Source organism: Anguilla rostrata, chromosome 4 (genome assembly GCF_018555375.3).
Source record: "Anguilla rostrata isolate EN2019 chromosome 4, ASM1855537v3, whole genome shotgun sequence".
NCBI lineage: Eukaryota > Metazoa > Chordata > Actinopteri > Anguilliformes > Anguillidae > Anguilla > Anguilla rostrata.
In genome coordinates this window covers 67,617,515-67,628,513 of record NC_057936.1, presented here as the reverse complement: position 1 = coordinate 67,628,513, position 10,999 = coordinate 67,617,515, and the positions used below count along the sequence as shown (strand labels likewise).

The following is a 10,999-nucleotide window of genomic DNA, read 5'->3' as shown; positions in this document are numbered from 1 at the left end:
ACCCTCTAACACAATACTAACAATCCTACATATCAGTGGACTCATCACAACATCTTACACATTACAAACAAACCTACAATCAGGGCACTAATCTCACCCTCCTACACAATACTAATAAACCTACAATCAGGGGACTAATCCCACCCTTTTACACAGGACAAACAAACCTGTTATTTTATAAAATATGACCGAAGCGCAGGGGTGCTGATAAACACAGCAAGATGTTCCAAATGAGGGAGAAAAGGAGGAAAGACGGTAAGGTGAGAAGGGTTTTTCAGATAAATTTTGGTTGCTAATAAAAAGCTAATGGCTTACAATGAGCAAGAAGCAGGAGAGAGTACAGAATCATTCTAATAAAAACATAAAAGATCCTCAAAAAAGTACTTAAAAGGGAAAATTAAGTATTTAAAATAAGTGTCGGATTGACACTAATTGTGTACACTAGTACTCTGTTTTCCGCATTTAATACATTCTTTTTGATAACTGAGCGTTTTTAGAGTCCTTGCGCAACTCATCACCATGGAAACAAACTCACCACTCACTCCTCAGGTAAGATATTGAAAGGAATAGTTAGCTTCCACTTTGCCAAATAAACCAAGCATAACTACCTCAGATGTACTTGACATTACCACAGCAGCCTTATGCAAAAGTTGTTGCCCAGGTCATCAAGACACCAGTCCAAGGTGTTAAAAACTACGAATACCATGATACACCGGATTAGTTAGTTGCTATCCGTGTAATTTCCCTCAATTAACAGCAGAAATGACAAAGTGGGTCTTTAACTTTTACTGTGGACAACAGCAACAGACCAAATTACACCAGTCAACCTGAAATATATGATTTGAGCGCCCTCTGGTGGTTAAATAATAGAACAGGACAGTGGTGATTTAGAGGGAATTGTATTTAAGTTAATTAGTTATACAGCTAATTTGCAAACTTCCAATATTTAAATTATGAATGTTTCTATTAACAATTTACAGTGAAACGTATGTAACAATGAGTGATCTATCACGTGATGTATCACATACGACTAGCTGCGGCTCCGGCCTTCGCCACGTCGCGTTTTAGGCTGCAGTGATGTGTCTTATTGTACAGCACAGCTGCCCTGCTGCCCCACAAAAATGCCGTGTGTGTGTTACTGCTATAGATCCATCAACATGGGATTCTATAGTTTACCAGTATACATTTAGAGTGAATATAATGATGTATAGCTGTACATAAATTTGGTTTATCGTCGGTTGAAGGTCCAGGACTGTCTATCCGGAGTGGACTTTCTCGGCTTTGTAGGCCTGATATAGCCAGTCGGCTTCTTCTTGATAACTCCCGCATATCTTACGCATATCTCTGAAATTCTAACGGTGAGTTCATATCGAAACGCCTTGTGTATCTATCTGGCCAAAACCTAAAAAATATTACAAAAAAGTATTGAGCCGCCCAACACCAACAAAACAGCTATGAACACTTCTCAACTATGAACAGCAGGGGGAGCTCGATGAGATGGTGAAAATAAAAATAAATTCCCAGATTACAGCCTCACTGTTAAAGTCAAAGATGGACGATTCTGACTAAATATGCTATTAGGACAACCCGCATATACATTAAAAACATAATCATCCATAATGTTCTTTTTTATGTTTAAATACACCAATTTGACAACACAAGAGCCGCTTTTCATGAGTCTACACTGAATATTAAATGAAATGTAATTTATAATAATAAAATAGTAGTTTTAAAAATACGTTCAATTGTGTGCTTTTAAAACATTTCTCATTTAAAAGTCATTGTAAACAGGTTTCATTTGTTTCTAACTGTTTTTGAAAACAGACTCTCTCTGTAGATTTCAGTTCTACACTTCTTCCATTCTAGGTTTCCAGGCGACTTTTGGCGAGGTTGCACAACGCTCTGAAGTTAAGACGACACACACGAGCTCTCTTCGAGCTGTAAAATAGATAAAATAGACGAAATGCCTCGCAGAACCGCTTTATACAACTAGCTGTAAGTTATTTAACTGCGAAGAAACAAACAGCAGTGTACATATGAGCACTAGAGGGCAGCAGTGGGCGTGCAGGTACGGTCTTTTCCTGTCATTTCTTCTAATGTGTCACACACCTTTCTGAAACCACGGATATTCTTCTGCAGTCTGCGGCTCTGCGGGGGAGGTAGCGACAGTGCACGTGCCGCATAATGTAAAGATCTTCGCATATCCCCATGTAATATAAAGTAGACCTCGCTGCCACCAACGTGTAGTGCCCACCAGGATAGTACAGCAGCCATTTTGTGGCTCAAAATCGTCATGCTTTAGCTGGGGTGGAGAGGGGCATTTTATGAAGCCAATTAAAGAGGGGAAAGGCTAGGAAGGAATAGGGAAAATGGAGACGGGGAAAGAATTTCCTGCGTAATAGTACCCCGGGATCTCTAATAGCCACAGTGAGTCAAGACTGCTGAATGGATGGGAAAGTTTCATACAACAAATATGGGCGGAGCTACTATGCTATGGTGACCCGCTAATATGAGCCCATCGTTCTGTTTTGGTGTGGTGCCTTTTCGTTTGTCCAAACAAGTCGGCGATTGACAGGTCGTAATGTAACAGTTCCACCCATTTTGGGTTTCAGGATCCCCCACTCTCCCATTACTGATTTCGATCATAGTTAAATGTTTTAAAGACTGGAGTATTCCGCAGCCTCACTGCCCCTTGCCCCTCTGAGCACTGAGGTTTCCTGCTTGGTGCAGAGTAAAGACTGTCCCCTACTGGCCCGCCTGCAACAACAGTAACTTTTCCACCCAATATCTAATCGAGCTCCAGAGAAGTCTCGGGCAACGCTACCCAGGGAGCGCGCAGTCTCTTTCATTATCCAGCGAGGCTGAAGAACACGCCCCCCGTTGCCAAAAGGAAACCCCGAGAGAGGGCGACGTCCAGACGCGTAGCGCTGACGTGCAGGGTCACCAATTCCGACTTGTAATGGTAGATTAATGGCCGGCAAATGTGCATTCTTTTCTCATTAACTTGTTCCCTGCACTCACAATGGCGCTGTTTCAGCCCCGCATCAGGAACAACAACATAAACAACATGCACCAGCGCGGTATTTAAGCAGAATCTCTGTCGGTATTAGCCAGCTAGAACCGATAGCGCGTGTCGGTTCTGTTTGAACAGAACTGTGCCGAACACCCCGTAAAAATAAAACACGAAGCTGCTGACTATTTCCTTATAATCATGTAGCCTGCGGCGATGAATTGGCTTTGTAACCCCTGTTGGAAGCACATAGCAATCATTCATCACGTGCATAACAAAGACAGTTTGTTTTAAGACATTACAAGAAACACCTGTGGCTAATGTTAAACTAGCCTGACGTTTTAGAATATTTGGCTAACTACAACTGTTTGCCCAAGTTAACTGCTTCCAGTTGATGACTAAGGCAATGTCATTAAGTTTGATTGAGCAAGCTATATGTGTACGAAGATTTTCATATCGTACATAGCGTTTATGATCTACTCTATATCCTATGCATTTATATACAACTATTTATTTATTTTTTAAACGTCCGGCTGGTAACAGTCGAGAAGGAAATGCCGAATTTAATGTCATTCTATGATCGGAACAGTGTGTCATATTTAGTAACTCTCACACCAGTCGCTGAAATGAAAATGAAATGAAGACACCGCTGCCATTTCTGAATCGGTTTTTAGTATTAGTACGTCAACTGAATAATTATTCCTTATAGCGAATGGTGATTGGACACAGTGCATGTCAATCAAAATTCCTTCGGGCTCTCTTTTTGAAGTTTGGTTGAAGTGCGCGTTTGACCTGATTGGCGACATGCCAACAGAGCGAGCGACATATATGTCATATTGAATATTTGTGTAACAGAAAATTTCTAATAAATGTTGTTTATGAAACCAAGTAGTATGACACAAATAGACAATTTCCACAAAACGCGCCCTAAATGAACACTGTAAACATTTAAAATGGCATGAAATGCAAATGCAATGACTAAAACAGAGGTGCTAGTAGGTCTGTAACAAGTTAGATCTACATTTCCAACATTTAAACAATGTCATTATTAATTAAATGTTATCGCCGCAGAGCGATTCTAAGTAAATCTGACGTTAGAGGTAAAGGTTGGTGCGTGTAGTTCAATACTGTAGAATGACTTTATTTTGGTGGTAAGTTTTTTTTCTGCCCACGCCTTGATCTCTCATACAAAAACCAGGGATCAAATTCAGGTTTCTTGGCCAGTTTATTATTTGTGCCGAAGACAATAAAATCTTTGCGTGTTTCGCCCGTTCGCACGCATGCAGTGCCGTGACTTGTGGTTTCGGCAGATTTGCGCTGTCCGACGCCACTGCGCATGCCTACAGAACCCGGGCTCGGCCTGCTGTTTTTCTAACTCCAGATCAGCCCAAGCACAGCCGTCTAATTCAAAACAAGGACATAAAAACGCAGAAACGGGGAATTCATGGGCTAAGGTGAGAATTTCGATTTATGAATACTGCATCTATTGGCGGTCGGGATAAAGAGAATTGCACTCGCGCCTTTTGTGAACCTACGGCCGTGTGGAAAGTGAGCTCGGAGATGTTTTTCCCTGTGCGCTGGGAAAGACTAGCGGAGGCCTGGTGACCCACATTTGTATTCGACTGGAAATAGAGGGGAGTGTGTGCTGTATGGCACGGCGAAGGGTCTGTTAGCAGTGATACCCCAGCATGGCTTTTGTATTTATGATTTATTATTTGGTAGTGAGAATGAATCGATTGCACTTATTATTTGCAGACTTTGAATCTATATTTAGCCGAGAGCCTGTTAATGGAGTGACGGTATAGGCTGTACGTAGCCATCGAGTTGACTGACTGGGGTGCGCATATGCAAAGGCATCAAAGTTGCGCTTGTCTTATTCATTGAATTATTTTCAAGCTGTGTGCTATTTTTGTGTTCTTAAGTATGTCGGATGTTGCTAGACAATAAAGTAATTTTCTTATGCATCTGAATATTTGCGTTCGATTTTGAATGGGGTTGGGGAAAATCACTAATTTGGCTAGCAAGCTAGCAGTACCTTTCCGTTTTTGCACTCTGGGGATCCACAAATGGTTGTATAAGACCAGAGCAACCTGTAGCTGGCATTGACGTTACTCTACACGACTGTGTGTTTTTAAAAATTAATTTATCACCACTCATGATTACCTATCTAACGAGTAACTCATTGAGAATCTAGTTGGATAAGTTCGCTCGCAATAATTAAACAATGAAACAAATTCTGTCGCCTTTTGGTTTACATATTGCCCAGTTTGTAGCCTACTGGAGACTTTCAGCGAATAGTCGCTTTGTGGAAATCGACCATTTTCGTCATCCTTCTGACTGGGTAATATCAAGGTAGCACCCTGCGTGCAGCACACCTTGAAGGTTTTGGTTAAGCGACATAAACGACCAGGAGTTAGCGTGCCAGCTAACTAACTAAATCGTTTTATTCAGAATGATGGCACCACGCTAAATTTTATGAGTGCGTATTTGCGTTATGTGTTTGTGGAGTAATTGTATTTGATCCGAGTCAGCCTATGCTGTGTTTATGGCTACGCGAAGGTAACATTAGTTTGATTAGTTGAACTATCTTGATACAGTTTCTCGAAAGCGGAAGTTAAGGTTTAGATCTCCATTATAGCGCGCCAGCTCCCTTGTATCATTGTGCTATAGCTGTGTAATGAGTCATTCTGGCCTCTCTATCGCCAGCCTTCTACTGACATCTCCACAGTTGTGATTTTACTATTAACAGCACATCGATGTAGGAATGGCTTTTTACAGTTAATTGACTGTCCGCTTGCATCGCTGAAACGATTTCATCAGTGTGTTTGGGTAATATCCAGTCAGCTACGTTTTCTTATATTAACTGGCTAACTGGACCGCGGAAGCTGTCCGTTTCAATGGGAGAGGGCGGAACTATCCTTTCTCTAAACACAGACAGAACTAAATGACGGTGATATTGTTCGCTGTGAATAAGCGTTTAATTTCTGTAATATTGGTGTATCTCACTGGTCCGATCATTAACACCTTTACAGTACAGTATTCTTAAAATGATATAGACTTATTTGTTAAGCAGAGCATTGGGACTCTGAACAGGTTGTAGTGCACAGTGAGCAGGGCTTGGTTTGATCCCGTTGCATGGATGGGTGTATGGTGTGTGGAACAGAATCTGTTGTGGAGTTGTGCACTGGAAGAATGTTCCCCATTTTGAGCTCACCTGGCTAACACAATGGCCCTGAATGGAGCTGCCATTCCACCCCTGAGTGCTATCAACTAAGGGATTGGGTTAGTCTGTCTGTGAGCCTGGATTGGGTTTGGCTGCAAGTCTGTGAGCCTGTATTAGGTTTGGCTGTGTGTCTGTGAGCCTGGGTTGGGTTAGTGTGTCTGTGAGCCTGTATTAGGTTTGGCTGTGTGTCTGTGAGCCTGGGTTGGGTTTGGCCGTGTGTCTGTGAGCCTGGGTTGGGTTAGTGTGTCTGTGAGCCTGGATTGGGTTAGTGTGTCTGTGAGCCTGGATTGGGTTTGGCCGTGTGTCTGTGAGCCTGGATTGGGTTTGGCCGTGTGTCTGTGAGCCTGGATTGGGTTAGTGTGTCTGTGAGCCTGGATTGGGTTTGGCCTTATGTCTGTGAGCCTGGATTGGGTTAGTGTGTCTGTGAGCCTGGATTGGGTTTGGCCGTGTGTCTGTGAGCCTGGATTGGGTTAGTGTGTCTGTGAGCCTGGATTGGGTTTGGCTGTCTGTGAGCCTGGATTGGGTTTGGCCGTGTGTCTGTGAGCCTGGATTGGGTTTGGCCGTGTGTCTGTGAGCCTGGATTGGGTTTGGCCTTGTGCCTGTGAGCCTGGATTGGGTTTGGCCGTGTGTCTGTGAGCTTGGATTGGGTTTGGCTGTCTGTGAGCCTGGATTGGGTTTGGCCGTGTGTCTGTGAGCCTGGATTGGGTTTGGCCATGTGTCTGTGAGCCTGGATTGGGTTAGTGTGTCTGTGAGCCTGGATTGGGTTTGGCCGTGTGTCTGTGAGCCTGGATTGGGTTAGTGTGTCTGTGAGCCTGGATTGGGTTAGTGTGTCTGTGAGCCTGGATTGGGTTTGGCCTTGTGTCTGTGAGCCTGGATTGGGTTAGTGTGTCTGTGAGCCTGGATTGGGTTTGGCCGTGTGTCTGTGAGCCTGGATTGGGTTTGGCCGTGTGTCTGTGAGCCTGGATTGGGTTTGGCCGTGTGTCTGTGAGCCTGGATTGGGTTTGGCCGTGTGTCTGTGAGCCTGGATTGGGTTTGGCCGTGTGTCTGTGAGCCTGGATTGGGTTAGTGTGTCTGTGAGCCTGGATTGGGTTTGGCCTTGTGTCTGTGAGCCTGGATTGGGTTAGTGTGTCTGTGAGCCTGGATTGGGTTAGTGTGTCTGTGAGCCTGGATTGGGTTTGGCCGTGTGTCTGTGAGCCTGGATTGGGTTTGGCCATGTGAAATGTTAAACACAAACTTAAAACTTTTTTCAAAGGCTGTGACTGCATAGGCTATTACAGCAAATCGCTTGTATAAATTATCAGTTGGTCTTTAAAAATATATGTGAATTCAAGGTTTGTATGTCATTTTTTTATTTGTTGACTTGATAATTCATCTCCCTTTTTCCATGCACTATTGAGGCTACAAGTAAAGAGATTTTCTCTTTGGCAGGTGACCATTAGCAGCCTACTGTTTTCAGTGTTTCTCTGGTGTTCCAACTAGCAAGGTTGACAAAATCATTTGACCAATTTCGCGGCAGATATAACATTCTGCCGAGTAAAAGCTGCCCTTTTGTTAGGATTGCTGTTATGGAATATATGTGTTGTTGGTTACAGTTGCACAGTAGGCCTAAATATACCTGTTCAGTCCAGCTTTATCGTTTGTGTCCTGCGAGTACTAGGTACTGTGTTTCCGAACTGGCACGTCACTTGCGTGTCTCTCAGCGCAGTGCATTGTGGTCATTGTAGTTATTTCAACTGTTTAGTAGCTGCCTTTTTAAAACTACAACCTTAAAGAACTACCACACCAAGCTTGGAGAAATACACCGTTTATCCACAAGTTAAGACAATTCAAATAATCAAACGATGTCAATCGATCAGTTTTTTGTACACCGAAAATGTCTCCCCTGCTGTTGGCTGCACTCATCCCTGAATACCCATGACCCCTGAACCTGTAGCTCTACCTGCCCAAAGGCCTTTTACTCACCTGAGCCTGTAGCTCTACCTGCCCAAAGGCCTTTTACTCACCTGAGCCTGTAGCTCTACCTGCCCAAATGCCTTTTACTCACATGAGCCTGCCTGTTTGTTGCAGGGGAGAGGTGCTCATTCGTGGTCTTGCTTGCCTTCCAGACTGGGTGTGTAACAGCCTGGTCACTGTGTGGAGCCCCCCCCCCCCATGCATGGGACCCCCACACCTCTCCCCCCTCGCCCGTGCCCGGGAAACCCCCCCCCCCCCCCCTGCCCGGGATCCCCCCTCCCCCCACTTCCCAATGTGTGGGATGCCCCCCACCCCTTATTCCTGGTACGTGGGACCCCCCCGTTCTCCCCCAGAGAGTGGCCAAGTACACCCTGTTTCAGAGAGTGGCCCAAGTATGCCCTGTTTCAGAGAGTGGCCAAGTACGCTCTGTTTCAGAGAGTGGCCAAGTACGCCCTGTTACAGAGAGTGGCCCAAGTATGCCCTGTTTCAGAGAGTGGCCAAGTACGCCCTGTTTCAGAGAGCGGCCAAGTACGCCCTGTTTCAGAGAGTGGCCCAAGTACGCCCTGTTTCAGAGAGCGGCCAAGTACGCCCTGTTTCAGAGAGCGGCCCAAGTACACCCTGTTTCAGAGAGTGGCCAAGTATGCCCTGTTTCAGAGAGTGGCCCAAGTACGCCCTGTTTCAGAGAGTGGCCCAAGTACGCCCTGTTTCAGAGAGTGGCCCAAGTACGCTCTTTTTCAGAGAGTGGCCCAAGTACGCTCTGTTTCAGAGAGTGGCCCAAGTACGCTCTGTTACAGAGAGTGGCCCAAGTACGCTCTGTTACAGAGAGTGGCCCAAGTACGCTCTGTTTCAGAGAGTGGCCCAAGTACGCCCTGTTTCAGAAAGTGGCCAAGTACGCTCTGTTTCAGAGAGTGGCCCAAGTACGCTCTGTTACAGAGAGTGGCCCAAGTATGCCCTGTTTCAGAGAGCGGCCAAGTACGCTCTGTTTCAGAGAGGTGCCCAAGTACGCTCTGTTTCAGAGAGTGGCCAAGTACGCCCTGTTTCAGAGAGTGGCCCAAGTACGCTCTGTTACAGAGAGTGGCCCAAGTATGCCCTGTTTCAGAGAGCGGCCCAAGTACGCTCTGTTACAGAGAGTGGCCAAGTACGCCCTGTTTCAGAGAGTGGCCCAAGTACGCTCTGTTACAGAGAGTGGCCCAAGTATGCCCTGTTTCAGAGAGCGGCCCAAGTACGCTCTGTTACAGAGAGTGGCCCAAGTACGCCCTGTTTCAGAGAGTGGCCCAAGTACGCTCTGTTTCAGAGAGTGGCCAAGTACGCTCTGTTTCAGAGAGTGGCCCAAGTATGCCCTGTTTCAGAGAGCGGCCAAGTACGCCCTGTTTCAGAGAGTGGCCCAAGTAAGCTCTTTTTCAGAGAGTGGCCCAAGTACGCTCTGTTTCAGAGAGTGGCCAAGTACGCTCTTTTTCAGAGAGTGGCCCAAGTACGCTCTGTTTCAGAGAGTGGCCAAGTACGCCCTGTTTCAGAGAGTGGCCCAAGTACGCTCTGTTTCAGAGAGTGGCCCAAGTATGCCCTGTTTCAGAGAGCGGCCAAGTACGCCCTGTTTCAGAGAGTGGCCCAAGTACGCCCTGTTTCAGAGAGTGGCCAAGTACGCTTTGTTTCAGAGAGTGGCCCAAGTACACCCTGTTTCAGAGAGCGGCCCAAGTACGCCCTGTTTCAGAGAGTGGCCAAGTACGCTCTGTTTCAGAGAGTGGCCAAGTACGCTCTGTTTCAGAGAGTGGCCAAGTACGCTCTGTTTCAGAGAGTGGCCCAAGTACGCTCTGTTTCAGAGAGTGGCCCAAGTACGCTCTGTTTCAGAGAGTGGCCCAAGTACGCTCTGTTTCAGAGAGTGGCCCAAGTACGCCCTGTTACAGAGAGCGGCCCAAGTACGCCCTGTTTCAGAGAGCGGCCCAAGTATGCTCTGTTTCAGAGAGCGGCCCAAGTACGCTCTGTTTCAGAGAGTGGCCAAGTATGCTCTGTTTCAGAGAGTGGCCCAAGTACGCTCTGTTTCAGAGAGTGGCCCAAGTATGCTCTGTTTCAGAGAGTGGCCCAAGTACGCTCTGTTTCAGAGAGTGGCCCAAGTACGCTCTGTTTCAGAGAGTGGCCCAAGTACGCTCTGTTTCAGAGAGTGGCCCAAGTACGCTCTGTTTCAGAGAGTGGCCCAAGTACGCTCTGTTTCAGAGAGTGGCCAAGTACGCCCTGTTTCAGAGAGCGGCCAAGTACGCCCTGTTACAGAGAGTGGCCAAGTACGCTCTGTTTCAGAGAGCGGCCCAAGTACGCTCTGTTTCAGAGAGTGGCCAAGTATGCTCTGTTTCAGAGAGTGGCCCAAGTACGCTCTGTTTCAGAGAGTGGCCCAAGTATGCTCTGTTTCAGAGAGTGGCCCAAGTACGCTCTGTTTCAGAGAGTGGCCCAAGTACGCCCTGTTTCAGAGAGTGGCCCAAGTACGCTCTGTTTCAGAGAGTGGCCCAAGTACGCTCTGTTTCAGAGAGTGGCCCAAGTACGCTCTGTTTCAGAGAGTGGCCAAGTACGCCCTGTTTCAGAGAGCGGCCAAGTACGCCCTGTTACAGAGAGTGGCCAAGTACGCTCTGTTTCAGAGAGTGGCCAAGTACGCTCTGTTTCAGCAAGCCTGTTTTAGGGTGCTTGGTGCGGTCTGTTTTGGGGTGCTTTGTTGGAGCTTTTTTGGGGTTGCTTGGTGGGAGCTGTTTCGGGGTTGTTTGGTGGGTGCTGTTTTTGGGTGCTTTTGTTTAACATGAAAAATGTTCAGAATTACTTCACTTTAAAATATA

At 46.2% G+C, this 10,999-nt stretch overlaps 1 protein-coding gene across 8 annotated transcripts in view; it reads left to right on the top strand.

The window, feature by feature from the left end:
- The first annotated feature begins 4,099 nt into the window (after positions 1 to 4,099).
- clocka (clock circadian regulator a) overlaps positions 4,100 to 10,999 on the top strand; it is a 30,227-nt gene continuing 23,327 nt past the window's right edge. For 4 of the 8 annotated variants that reach the window (XM_064333984.1, XM_064333980.1, XM_064333978.1 and 1 more), the window contains exon 1: positions 4,100 to 4,464. The gene's annotated coding sequence lies outside the window, so the exon portion shown is untranslated. Of the gene's footprint in view, positions 4,465 to 4,487; positions 4,559 to 10,999 lie in introns of those variants that run through there. The other 4 variants (XM_064333983.1, XM_064333981.1, XM_064333982.1 and 1 more) reach the window with 2 other exon arrangements.